General features: G+C 35.2%; 1 protein-coding gene across 1 annotated transcript in view; it reads left to right on the plus strand.

The window, feature by feature from the left end:
• Window positions 1-12,959, plus strand: part of pygo (pygopus family PHD finger) — a 91,555-nt gene that overhangs the window by 70,297 nt on the left and 8,299 nt on the right. The gene's annotated exons all lie outside the window — the stretch shown is intronic.

The following is a 12,959-nucleotide window of genomic DNA, read 5'->3' on the forward strand; positions in this document are numbered from 1 at the left end:
TGGATGACACCGCATAATGATAACAAGCAGACTCACCTGGTGAACATTTCCACATTCCGCCAACAGAATTAATCATCGCCACATGAAGTAAAATATATTCGCCAGCATGTAAAAATACGCATTTATCTCGTTGTACGCTCAGGCGCAGGTCTCAGCTTTTTACACCGACTCTCCACCGCTTAATGTAGCATTTGCATCGCAAATTTCACCGCTATTTCCTCCGCCGGATACATCCGATCCGCAAAGTTGCATCGTTATAAAAGCAATCCCGATAAAATCACCGACCTGTCTCTCCTGCGAATAACGAGCTAACGAGCGTATTTTTCGGCGCACCGTCGTCTCGGCTTACCGGCGTCGCTCTCTCGCTCTGTCCCGTTAACCTCTTTCTTTCTTTTTATATATATATATATATATATATATATATATATATATATATGTATATATACATATGTTTCATCGCAACGTCACAACCTGGAAGCACGGAAAGAGCTCCCGATAAAATCGACGAGTTTAATGGAGGTGATCGGTGCGCGCGATGTCGCGACTCACCGCGTTGCTCACGTTTGTATATTCAACGCAGTACTCGTTCCCGACGATAACGGGTTTCAAAAGCGAGTTTTGATAAAAAAAAAAAAGATGAAGAAGAAGGCGCGAGAAGAGAGGCATGAAAAATACAGTTGTGACGATGAGAGAGCGAATGCGCCAATGGGTTGTCTCGCCAGCTTCGCGTTGACGCGATGGACCGTCGACGGAGAAAAATCGTGCCTTGCATCGATAAAGGTGACATCAGGTGGAATTCGGCTATACACTCTCGAGCCGAAAAATCTTGTTATTTTGTTTTTGTTTTTGCAGAATCAACTTCTGCAATAATATCCAAAAGAAAATAAATATACGTAGGAGTTGGATGAAATGTAATTAACTCAATCATTATCGAGTAATAAAATTAGTCATAATTATGATTACCAATATTTGTGATTAATCTGTATTCATGATTGATGAGCAACGGAAATAAAGATGAAGAGAAATTAATCATAGATTATGATTAAATTATCAGTTACTAATTAAAAAGTGAATATATTTTGGATGATGAATAATTCAATAAATTAACGGAGGAGAATTTTAAAAAATACCGGAGTTTTCATAAAGTTCTTATCTATTAATAAAATGCAAACGAAAATCTTCAAGTTAATAGTAAGAAACATTTAGAGACGTCTTACTTGAATGAGAGATAAAAATTCTTACGTAAAACTTGGACATTTGTCGTTATTTGCTTCAACTTTTTAATTTCCCGTATTAAATATTTTAACATCCAAACTTTGAATTAAAATTTTACTAAAACGTGAAGTTAAATGAAGAGTGAATTTTATTAGGTGTTGGAATTAATTCGTAGCGTTTTACAAGTGATGGGAAGTACTTTCATTAATGTATTTTTTAATGCTCATGTGAAATAAATAACATTCTTTCATTAAAAACGCTACGAATTAATTCCAACACCTAATATTTTACATTTATTTGCACTTTTCAAAATTTCGCAAAAAAAATATGCAGGCAAATAGAGCAAATAATATAAATAATTTAGATATTACGAATATTTCGCTACTCTTTCATTAGAATTTCTCAGATTAAAAAAAGAATATAACGTTCACATTTAATACGCCGATGGCAAATTCTCCGCGTATTAATCCAAAGTTTTTCAGCGTTTTGCTGGCGACATTCTAGAGAGAGAGAGAGAGAGAGAGAGAGAGAAAGAAAGAGAAAGGATGGATTCCAGGGCCTGTCGATCGCGTTGATTTGTTCGTTAGTTTCCGCGTAGAGGGATTTAATTTCCCGGGGAACAACGAAAAGTGTATTTTTGTTCCGGAGATTTTCGCACCGGCGGCATCCAAAAGAGGGTGGATTCCGACAAAGTCGACGTGTCAATGCGATGGCATCCTCCCCCTTTCATGCTTCGATTTTTTTTCCGCGCTGCCTCTCCGTCATTGACTCTACCTTCCTTTTTCCTTTTTCGTCACCCCGACGAGGTTGTCGGGCGGGCTGTTTGAATGGGCGATCGTTTCGAGGCGATCCGATTGTTCCAACGGAATGAGTTTACCCTGAAAAAAAAAAGTGAGCCCGATGGGGAAAGAGGAGATCGATGGCTTATTGTGCTGTTAGTCACGTCGTGTGACTCTTCTGCAGAGGGGACGGGAAGAAAAGTGCGGAAGAGGCAACTTGATTCACCTCGCGTTGAGTTTATTTAACATTTGCAACCGCTTAACAGCCCAATTGGTTTTATACAGGTATATCCCTTTTGTGACGTGTCCCATGCATACTGAAACGTGCCAGCTCGTGGAGTGCGTGACAATTATCATTATTATTTCATTTAATAATAATTTAATAGCTTTATATATATATATATATATATATATATATATACTCGTATATGTATATATATACATATATACATTCCTACTTTATATCATGAATTATTATATAATTATTTAAATTTAATTAACTTTATGATTATGTAACTTCTGCAGCTACTACGAACATTTAGATATTTCTTATTATTCAATTTAATAGGTCGATTGTATCGATTTAATTATATTTACAGTTCTCGTCTTAATCGATCGGCGCAACAATAACGTAATCAGATAGCAGGTACTGCGACGTAACAATAACGTAATCAGGTAACAGGCATTGCGATATATTTATTAGAAAAAAATTGTACTTCCTAGTGCGGGACGGTGGCGTACAGTCCTGAGAGAAAATTACGAAAACTAGCGCCGGTGATTAAGTCGAATTTAACTGGAAATGTGTCGGACGTAAATTTGAGATATCGCGCGAATGTGGTCGTGTTAATTTCTTTTTTTTTTTCCGTCGTTATTTACCAAGCTATCGGAAAAATTCAACGGTTTTATCTTTTCCCCGGGTCCGCGCAAATGGTTTTTCCGTTTCTACATGGCGCGTGTAACAGCCATAACACGCGTGAATAGTTGTGAATAGTGAATTGCATAAATAAACGGCATTTCGCGTTTCAATTCGTGCAGGGAAACGAATGCCTTGTTGTACGTAGCGCCATTTATATATGTACATGCACACCTCGGCAATCGGTCGCTGCGCTGTAAATCCTTGACTGCCAAGCGAACTTGCCTGTGAGGTGGATCAACGGACGGTTAAACCGGTAGATTAGGGACGGGAAAAGGATGATGCTTGTTTTAACCCTTCTACAAGGGTTAATCTTCTCCCGGAGAATTCGTATAACCGGTCCCGTAGCTTAACAAGGGGATTTCCCTCTGAGAATATAAATTTAGATAAACAAGTTTTAATCGCATTTTGTTGCTGGAAATTTCACCGCCGCAACGTTAACTGCAATTTAATTATGTTAATTTTAAACGAATTTAGTGGGCATCGTCATTATTCGCGCTCGTGCGCGTGCGGAATCGGCGGGAAAAAAAATTGCGTGCTTAAATGTATGAGATTACACGCCGCACTGCTACCTAGTAACGGTGTCGAGTTACGCGAAATTAATCGTTTAACATTAAATTTATCGACAGAACCGTCCCGCTTTTGAGCCGCGCTTGATATTGGCTGGATTAAATAAACCGTCCGTGTTATTTAAATATTTATTCGGGGGAAATTACTCGCGTCGGCTTAATAAATTCAACTATGATTTCCCCGCAGACTTCATCTCAGTAAATTTCGAGGCGTTGAACGTTAGAAAAAGAGTAGATAAGAGATCTTTCTTCCTGCGGATTTTATTTTTACTTCATTTCGTTTAAAACGTAATCCGATCGAGCTTCTTATCCCCAAAAATCCGCTGAGTATCCTCTATCCGATGGCAGTAGTGATTTTGTAGATATTTTCACGTAATTATAAAAATGCACGTTCGTCTTTTTTTTTTGTTCAAATTATTTGGTACATTTGCACTCTCATTTTTCACATATATGAAATTCAGTCTCAAAAACATTTTACAATTTAAAAATGTTAATTGCTTTTAAAAATGTTCAATTTTTACCATCTATTTTAAAATGTTATATGATTTTGGAATAAAAAGAAAATTCGCGATTTGAAGAATTAAAAATATAGCAACGTGTCACATATTCGTCCGTAAATATTCCAGAAAAGTTTATTCTGTATTACAGGCGCTATAATAGATATTTCTTCACGGTTTACAATTTCCATCGAGAGGAGAAACAGCTTCAGCTGAAGGACATCTCACGCAGATTTGCTACAGCCGCATTGTTCGTATAGAAAGTTGTCTGCCGACTGATTTAAGCATAAAGCGAAGTTTTAAACTGCTACTTGCTACTTGTGTGTGACAAAACACGGGGAAAAAGTATGTACGTTAGAATGAACGTAGTGATTTGACGTTTTCACTAGCATTTATAAGATATTCGATCGACCGTCACAACGACGACGACGACGATGGCGATGAGGACGAAGTTAATCATCCGTCGATGAGAATGGCAACGTCAATGAGAGGAGCGAACGAGCGGATTGAACGCAATTTTGTCATTATAGGGTGTTTGTTCGAGATAATGTCGCGATGAGATGGGGAAAGAGAGAGAAGGGGAAGGCGAGGGAGAGGGAAAGAACTGCACCGAGTTTGCATCGAATGGGACTGTGCATGTTTAATGAGTTAATTTTTCGTTGTGGACGCAAACAACGTGCAAACAACGGAGCGTAATTAACAGTTCGTAGATAGGATTGCAGATACCACTGATGAGGAACACGTGCGCGCAGTCGCTCAGGGTTGATTCCGTGTTTTCGCCCGCGTTTCGTCGACCGTACGTAATACGTTGTGAATGAGTCGTCTGATTACGGGCCTGCGAAAAAGAAATCCCAAGGTGAAAGTTCATGGGAACGCGTTACGGTTCTCTCTGCGTCGTCTTGTGCGACACATCGCTCGCTTAACAAGAGAAAGTGGGAAAAGTCGACTCGACCCGTCGCCGTCGTCGTTGCTGAATAGACACCAACGGGCGTGCATTTCCCGGAAATACCTTGTGGACGTCGAACCCGGATAATAAAATCTTCAGTAGATAAAAATCTATCGAGATATTTCATTCGTTTTTGTGTATTTTAATATTATTTTATTGTACAAATATAAGAGCTATTATTTTATTGTCCAAATATAATAGAAGAGTATCCTTTTCAATAGAGAGAACCGATATATCTGAATAATCCAATAAAAAATATTTCTCAATTCGCAAAATTGATTTCTCTCTCCAGTTACTTACATATCGAGGTAACGTTTACATGAGTTTCGAATGCACAGTTGTGAGTCGCGGGTCTCAGGAGGGCAGAGGCGAGATTGTGCGCTCGCGGCGTAAAAGTTGAACGAGAGTTGGCATGGCCCACGTTCTCGATGTTGCGCGTTCCGTGCGTGTTACGGCACCGGCTTCCGGTTTTTCTCCGGAGTTTGCCGGTGACATTATTGATTGAAAACTCGACGGCTGTGTTTCGGCGCGCGAGCGAGTTAACCAGCAGTATGTGAAGTGGATCCGAGGACCACCACGGGAAATTGACACGGTTCGCAGCAAACATCGCCGTGTAATTATCGCCGTCAATCGCCGAGTTCGGAAAGCAAATCGAGTGATGGCATCGGCGGTTCTCGCGCGAATTCTGGTGATACCTGCGATAAACGCGTGCAATTTCTTCGGTAAACAACAGCCAACGTTGAATAACGCTTGATAACGGTATTCGCAATGAAAGAGAAAAAGGAAACGTTCTGTCCCACACAATGACATATATAATATACATAAAACAAGCATTCTGTTTGTAACTTGAAGCTGGAAGATGACAGTTTAACAGGGTCCGTGGTTCTGTTGCGTCTCTTTCCATCTTCAGAGAAAGCAGAGATAACGTGAAACCTCAACAACAACAGTCACTTAGGATGATATTTATAGTCTGTTCTTATTTCAAGACTGTCTTGAGTAATATCTTAAGATGCTCCTCTGATTGATTCGTAACATCTTAACATTGTACTTAAGACAGCCTTAAATATAAAAACTGATTATGAATATCAGCCTCATAGACTAAGTTATTTCAATATATTCATTAACTATATATATATAGACTAAGTTACTTCGATAAATTCAGCTCACCCTCTCATTCTCTTATGCTCTTACTCTTTTACTCTTTTGTTTATCCATTAGATAAATCATCACACAGTTTATCCGAAGATGGAACAACCAGTCCTTAAACTGTCAATTTCGGACTTTATTTCCACCATTGAAAATATGGCAATGCCTGAGCTATATATACATATGTCATTGATCCTACACAGCAGAAATATCCTGAATATATCATATGAATATCTTACAGACAGCAATATCTTTAGACTATCACCGTAATATAATTTGGACATTTCTGCTATATGGAACATAAATCATCGTACATTATGCAAATCGTATTGTGTAACAACTGTAACAAGTCGTCGTATTCTCCGAATCCGTTAGATCCGGACTGTCGAAATTTATGAAACAGCATAGATTGAAGTTCAACTTCTGTTTTGCCGGATGCAAAGAGCCGTATTTTTGTTCGAGCATATTTGCAGTCGAAGCGCGAATCTCACCACGGTCAATATTATTGTGTAATAATTCGTATTGTGCGAATGTTGAGGATTCGGTCAATACACGAAAACAATAAAAGTAAGTTTGGTCTTTATTGAAGTTTCGTCGATATGTAGTTACGGAAAAGCACCGGAAAACGTTGCGTGACGTCATGCCAATACGAGTTTACTTCAGCATAGTTATTGGAAATATAATTGATTATAGGAATCGTAGAACGTTAATAAATTTTAAATTCATTTGTTCTTTTTCAGTAACTCGGTAATACGATATTAAGGTAATTTACATTTTTTTTTTAAGCACTTGTGCTTAATCTTTTCCAATAAATTATCAATCATCGCCCTCTTTTCTTTCTTTTCTTTCTTTTCATGTAACTGTGACATACAAATTGTACGATCGCAACTGTATGTATCATTTAACGTGTTGCTTCGATATTCAAAGCGTTTATCGAAGACAACTCCGAACAATCGGAACCCAACTTGAGTTTCCTTCTAATACGTTTCTATTCTATAGACGCCGATATATTTCTTCGATAATAACGATCGTTCGAAAAGAGTAGAATTAATCGTCCTATTATCGGGTTCTGAAAACGGAAAAGATAGGAATCACAAAGAAATGGACTGCCTCGTTGATATCAATTGAATGGCATTCGAGCAGCGAAAACTGCAACGGACTTTCTTGAATCTCTTCAATGGCGCTACATTTTCTCGCGAGGCGTATTAACGATCCGCCGAGCGTAAAGTGACTCGGGATACGTTCCCACACCGCTGTAGAAGAATTGCTTGAGTTAAATTCTTTATAAGGGACACCAGGGAATGCTGAAGCATCCTTGAGCAATGGGTCAAGGATCGTTTCTCGACGACTTGGTCGGCGATGCAATCGGCGTATCCGCTCGGATGCAATGGAGAAATGTGTTCCAGCGGTAATAAATCGGCGTGATTGCACGCGGGTTTCGAATGCGTGCATATGCGTGTAAAGGGGACGGAATATAAACGGTCATAAACATTCAAGAACATGGGCATGTATAGGCATATCCAGAGGTGTGTTCGGATTCTCGCCTGAATACTTCTCGGATGTCACAAGAATGACACTCGGGAAGCATCCAAGTAGGAATTCGAACTTCCTCGAATCTTTTTATTCATAATTCTTTAATTTTGTAAATTTTATTGACTGATCTTCAACTTATTCATTATTCTTCCTTTTCTTTTTATTTAACTGTAACTTAATATCGCATTTTAATATTTTAATAATATTTCTTGTACAGGAAGCCTGTTTATATTAATTGTTTTCTGAATTTTTTTCAATTTTTCTTTCCCTAGAAAAGTAATCATGAATATTTTATATATAATAATAATAATAGCAATATTAAAGACTGTATATTTCGTTTTTAATAACTGTATTTTGCCTATATTTTCTTCAAGAAAAAAAAATAAAAGTTATGATTTACAAAACCTAATATTTTTCCTATTCAAGATCAGGAATGAAAAGATATTCTAAGCTCTAAAATATAAAAAAATTTATGTATTTATTAATTTATTATTATTATTTATTATTAATTAATTTATTAATTAATAATAAATGTAAAATATTTATATTTATGTTACAACAGAATTGATAACATCCCGAAAACAGTCCTGAATTCGCCTATGTTTAAAAACATCATAAAATATCGCGTAGTATTTGATTGCAATGTATTTTCGGAAAATGCGATAAAATTTTTAATGTTTTTTGCGAAAAATAAACGTTCTTTCTTTTGTATGTGGAGTAAATTTTTAACGATTATTTTTGATTCTAAAATATCTGTCTGAAATTTCATAAAATTCCTGCAAACAAGAGTTTGGAGAGAAAAAATAAGAGGAAAATGATGAAGCAATTGAAGCTATGTAATGTTGAGGTTTAAGTCGTAAATAGTATTTGATAGTTAAACTTTGTATTTTTAATCGTCAAAGATAAATGTTCAGAAAGAAAGAAGGAGAAGAGATTCTATAAATTATTTATGACCATATAGACACTTTACTTTTATGGCATGATTCTTTAATGATATTTTCTTTGAGCGATCTGAAGTCGACTCATAAAAAGACATTGAAAATTCATCAATCCAAATATACAATTATAAACGAGCGTCACCGGAAGAAATTGTCAGGATACGGACAGATGAGCCGCTTCCTTTTGAGGTCTGAGTAAATCGCTCGGTCTTTGTGTGATTTGCGCAAATCGTTCGTTTCTTATTCAGGACACGTATGCACCACGTGACAGATTGATTGGCGCGTCCTTTTTGTTTGGGCGATGTCGCTATTTGCGGAATCCGTTCGCGTAGGTGGACGATTGCCACAACGAGCAATCCACCGATTGCATCCTCCGTCACCCCTGTTAGGCCCGATTCGATTGTGATTCTTTTCCGACTCTTTCTTTTATTTTTAGAAGTTTTACACAGTATTGATACTGTTAAACAAATGGAATAGCAGTTTCGGCGCTTTTTATTAGAGGGAACAAGTTTTGTTTTGAGTGGCGGCTTATTACTTTCGATGAGTTATACATTGAAAGCTTTTTTAAACATCGTATAAAAAAGCTTTTTGTTATTTGATTTTTTTTTTATTGATTCGAAAAGAATTCTTTATGAAGATACGATGGTGAAGAGTTTTAGCATTATTGTCAAATTATCTGTGAAGAAGGTTTTGAAGTTTACTTTCATATAAAAATAAACCGCTTTCCACAAAGTCCAATGAATTTTCATGAGTTACCCTCTTTCGTCCGATATTTCTACTTAATGCGGATATTTTTTTAAAGGAGGTCATATCTACGTAGAAATAAATTTGAGAAACATTTCTGGAATTCAAAATCCTGTGTGATAATTCAATATTTGAACAATCTATTTTCACATACTTTTAATTAAAAGACCCGAGCAAGTTTCCGTTTTAATCTCCATTAACGTTTCTTAAATATAAAATATTAATAAAGGAACGTAATAATCGGATTAACGGAACACGAGACATCGCTCGATAATTGCACAACAAGAAATATAAAGAAATATCTCCTAAGAGGCCAATAACCGTATGATTTACCCCACTTAGTGGACTCCTTCGGAGAAATTTATTAAATCCTTCCCTCGTCCTCACGTCTTTTGTCATACTCTCGTCCTCGTACCCCGTTGAAATTCCCCCGGGACATACCATCCCAGTTTTCTTCTCCTCCAGGGATTGGCCCAGTTTTTCCGCCCCGTTCACGATGCTCCCGATTTGTACCACTTTTACCCGGACGAAAACGGCGATTCCGAGATATATATATACTCTATAACTCTATATCCTTCGATAAAAATAAATCGCGAATGCCCAGGCAGTTAATGAGATCGATAGAGCCGTTAACGTGAATGAGGGGGAGGAGGTGACGGCATTTCCCCGCTTTTTCATATTATATATTAGCTTCGGGAAAATGACCGATCGTATTAATTTCGTCTGTCCGTTTGGGCAACAGATGGACAGTTGGTCTATATCAGGGATTTCTCTTTCGCCATGTGAAATAATGCACATGTCGTGAAAGTTACTTCATGCATACAGACATGTAATTACGCAAGAGACAACTTCACCAAAATGGCACAAATTTTATGTGTGAGAAGATGTAAGACAAAACTTTTAAGATTTTTATTAATTTCGTTATATAATATTTCATATTATATTAATTATGTTACATTTTTTTATTTTATAATATTTATTACTAATATATTTATCTTGTGTTAAATTAACATGAAAATTTGAGAGGATCGTTTAGAGTTGTTTGTGAAATATATTAAATTTAATACAAATTTTCCAACTGTATAATTTATGTTAATTAAAAAGGTCACTAATTATTTTCAAAAAACTAAATTGATAAATTGCATAAAAAAGAATGAATACTAAATGTATCTTAATAAGATTATAATTCAAACTTACAGACTTTTTTTAATAAAAAAGATTGAATTGTTTAATGTTTGTTTTTAATAAAAAATTTATGATTGAGTAGATCTAGTAGACCGTCAACTTCGGAAGATTAATATAAAAATGAGAGCACAAAGATTTTTTTTTTAATCGTCGAGCGGCTTTATATTCTTCCAAAAGCAAGTATCTCATGCATCAAACATATAATTATGCAAAAGATAATTGCAAAAGACACCAAAACAGCAAATTTTGTAAGATCTAATCTAAGATTCTTACTAATTTTGTTGTGTTATTCAATTTTATTATATCTAATTTAATGTAGTAATGTGAGGATACAAAGATTCTTTTTAAACCTTATTTCCCTTAAACATAACAAACAGTATCTCGCCTGGTGTCGACTCTCACTTAGTTCTAAGTACTTTTTCACGTTCAATGTTACATATCGTTCCCTTCGGAGATAATCGTTTCGGCTGACCTGAAGCGTGTCCCATAATGCGGCAAGCTTGTATCAGTATTAAAATAAAATAATGAGTAAGTAAGACGGCGGTGACTTCCGGTTCCGAGGACCGTGCGCGCGTAGCGTATGCAGACAGGTAGGCAGTCAGCTCAAATATTCAAGATAGACACTCGCGAGAGCTGTTTTCCTGGCTGTTAAGCCGGGTTAATTCACTGATGTAACTGAAATAATTAAAGCGATGCATGCGAGCACTCTACGCCAAAGCTTTAAGCTCGGACGCAGCTATAACAGCCCGCGTCGTGCAAAATATTATGGCGTGAATTTCACGTACCTGTGTCGACCATGCATACCACTTTATTCGTAACGTGAATAAAAATTATTTCATACAAAACTTATCGTTTAAAACTTGAATTTTCATCGCAGCAGTATCTCTTACGGAATATTTTTTTTTGTCCACGAGTTTAATCAGTCTTAGCGCGCGCGTGCGCTCGAAATTGTATTATTTTATATTAACCTTCCAGGGCGAACGTCAAAATCTGTATCACAGTTACTGGCGTTGAATCTATCAAACTGATTTAATTTATGCTAATTGAAAAGACACTAATTAATTTTAAGAAAATCAAAATGACACATCTCGCATTAAAAAATAATTATTCTTATTAAAATATACCAAGTATTTTATAATAAGAATAAAATATTATTTATATTTTAATAAGAATAATTGAAAATTGTAAATAACGTAAAGAAAATTGAATAATTTGACATTTTTGACAAAGAGATAATTGAGTGAATCCAATAGACCTAGCGTCAACTCCAGAGAATTAAAAGTTAATATAGATTGACGTAATTTAACTTAAATTCCCGATTGCTATGAAGCAGAATATGTTCTTTTTAAATATAGTGTATCCAATATTCTACGTTGAAAAGCAAAGAAAAAAAAAGGCGAAAGCTTATATTTTCAGGAAAATTAAAAGACATGGATACGTTTCGAACACAAGTTTAGTATAAATAAATTCGTATGAAAACACATGAAATATATGTAAAATAAAGATCTTTCACGTTCATTTAAACTGATCTTATTCAAAAGATAATAAATATTTATATATTGAAATATATGTTTCAATATGAAATTATAACGATCTTGTAGAAGAATGACTGATTTTATTTGCACCAAATAGATTATTTGTAATCTCGACTCAGCTTACTCTTCATTTTTTAAAATTTTTAGAATGAGGAAAATTAAAAAAATAAATTGGTTTACCGAGATTAAAATTAATCTATATTAGAGAAACGGGTATGTGAGACTGGTGAGTGACATGGTCATCAGAGTTTTGCGTTTACGTATAAAATATAATAATTTACAATGCACTACATGCATGCTCAGCAAATAAGTTGACGTTATTTGTTGTTATTTCGACATCAAAATGACGTCTTTAACGTCCAAATATCGTCAAAATAGTGACAAATAACGTCAAAAATCTAGTTTGCTAGATGTGTATATAATATAAACTATAGCTATTTTACAGCTATTTTTGACTTTTATGCATTATGATTGTAGATTTTATTAGATTATAGATTTTATTAGATTTATGCTTAAATTAAAAGTTTCAAAAACATAAAAAATGAAGAAATTTTGTTGTAACAGCATAGATTAGATTCGAAAGTTGCTATTTCGAATCTAATCTAATAATAATTGAAAAATATCATCTTTATCTGCTTTATCTAAACTATTCATTTTTTTTATAACTTAATTAATACTTTAGAATAATGAGATGAATCAATTGATATAAAGAAATCACGAAGTTGCTTTTAAAATATGCAATTTGCGTTCTTATAAACTACATATTTTTATTTAATAACAATAAATAACTATATGTGTCTTCTTTTATACATTTTATACAATTTCTTCTCATTATTCTGCAAAAAAAATATGAAAATACATACAGTTACTTTTCGAATTAGATCCAAATTAAGTAATAACTTTCAAATGTTGCTATAACAAAATTGTTCGCTTTTCATGATTTTGCCTAAAGAAACTTT

This window comes from Acromyrmex echinatior, chromosome 6, assembly GCF_024713525.1.
Source record: "Acromyrmex echinatior isolate Ae372 chromosome 6, ASM2471352v2, whole genome shotgun sequence".
Taxonomy (NCBI): domain Eukaryota; kingdom Metazoa; phylum Arthropoda; class Insecta; order Hymenoptera; family Formicidae; genus Acromyrmex; species Acromyrmex echinatior.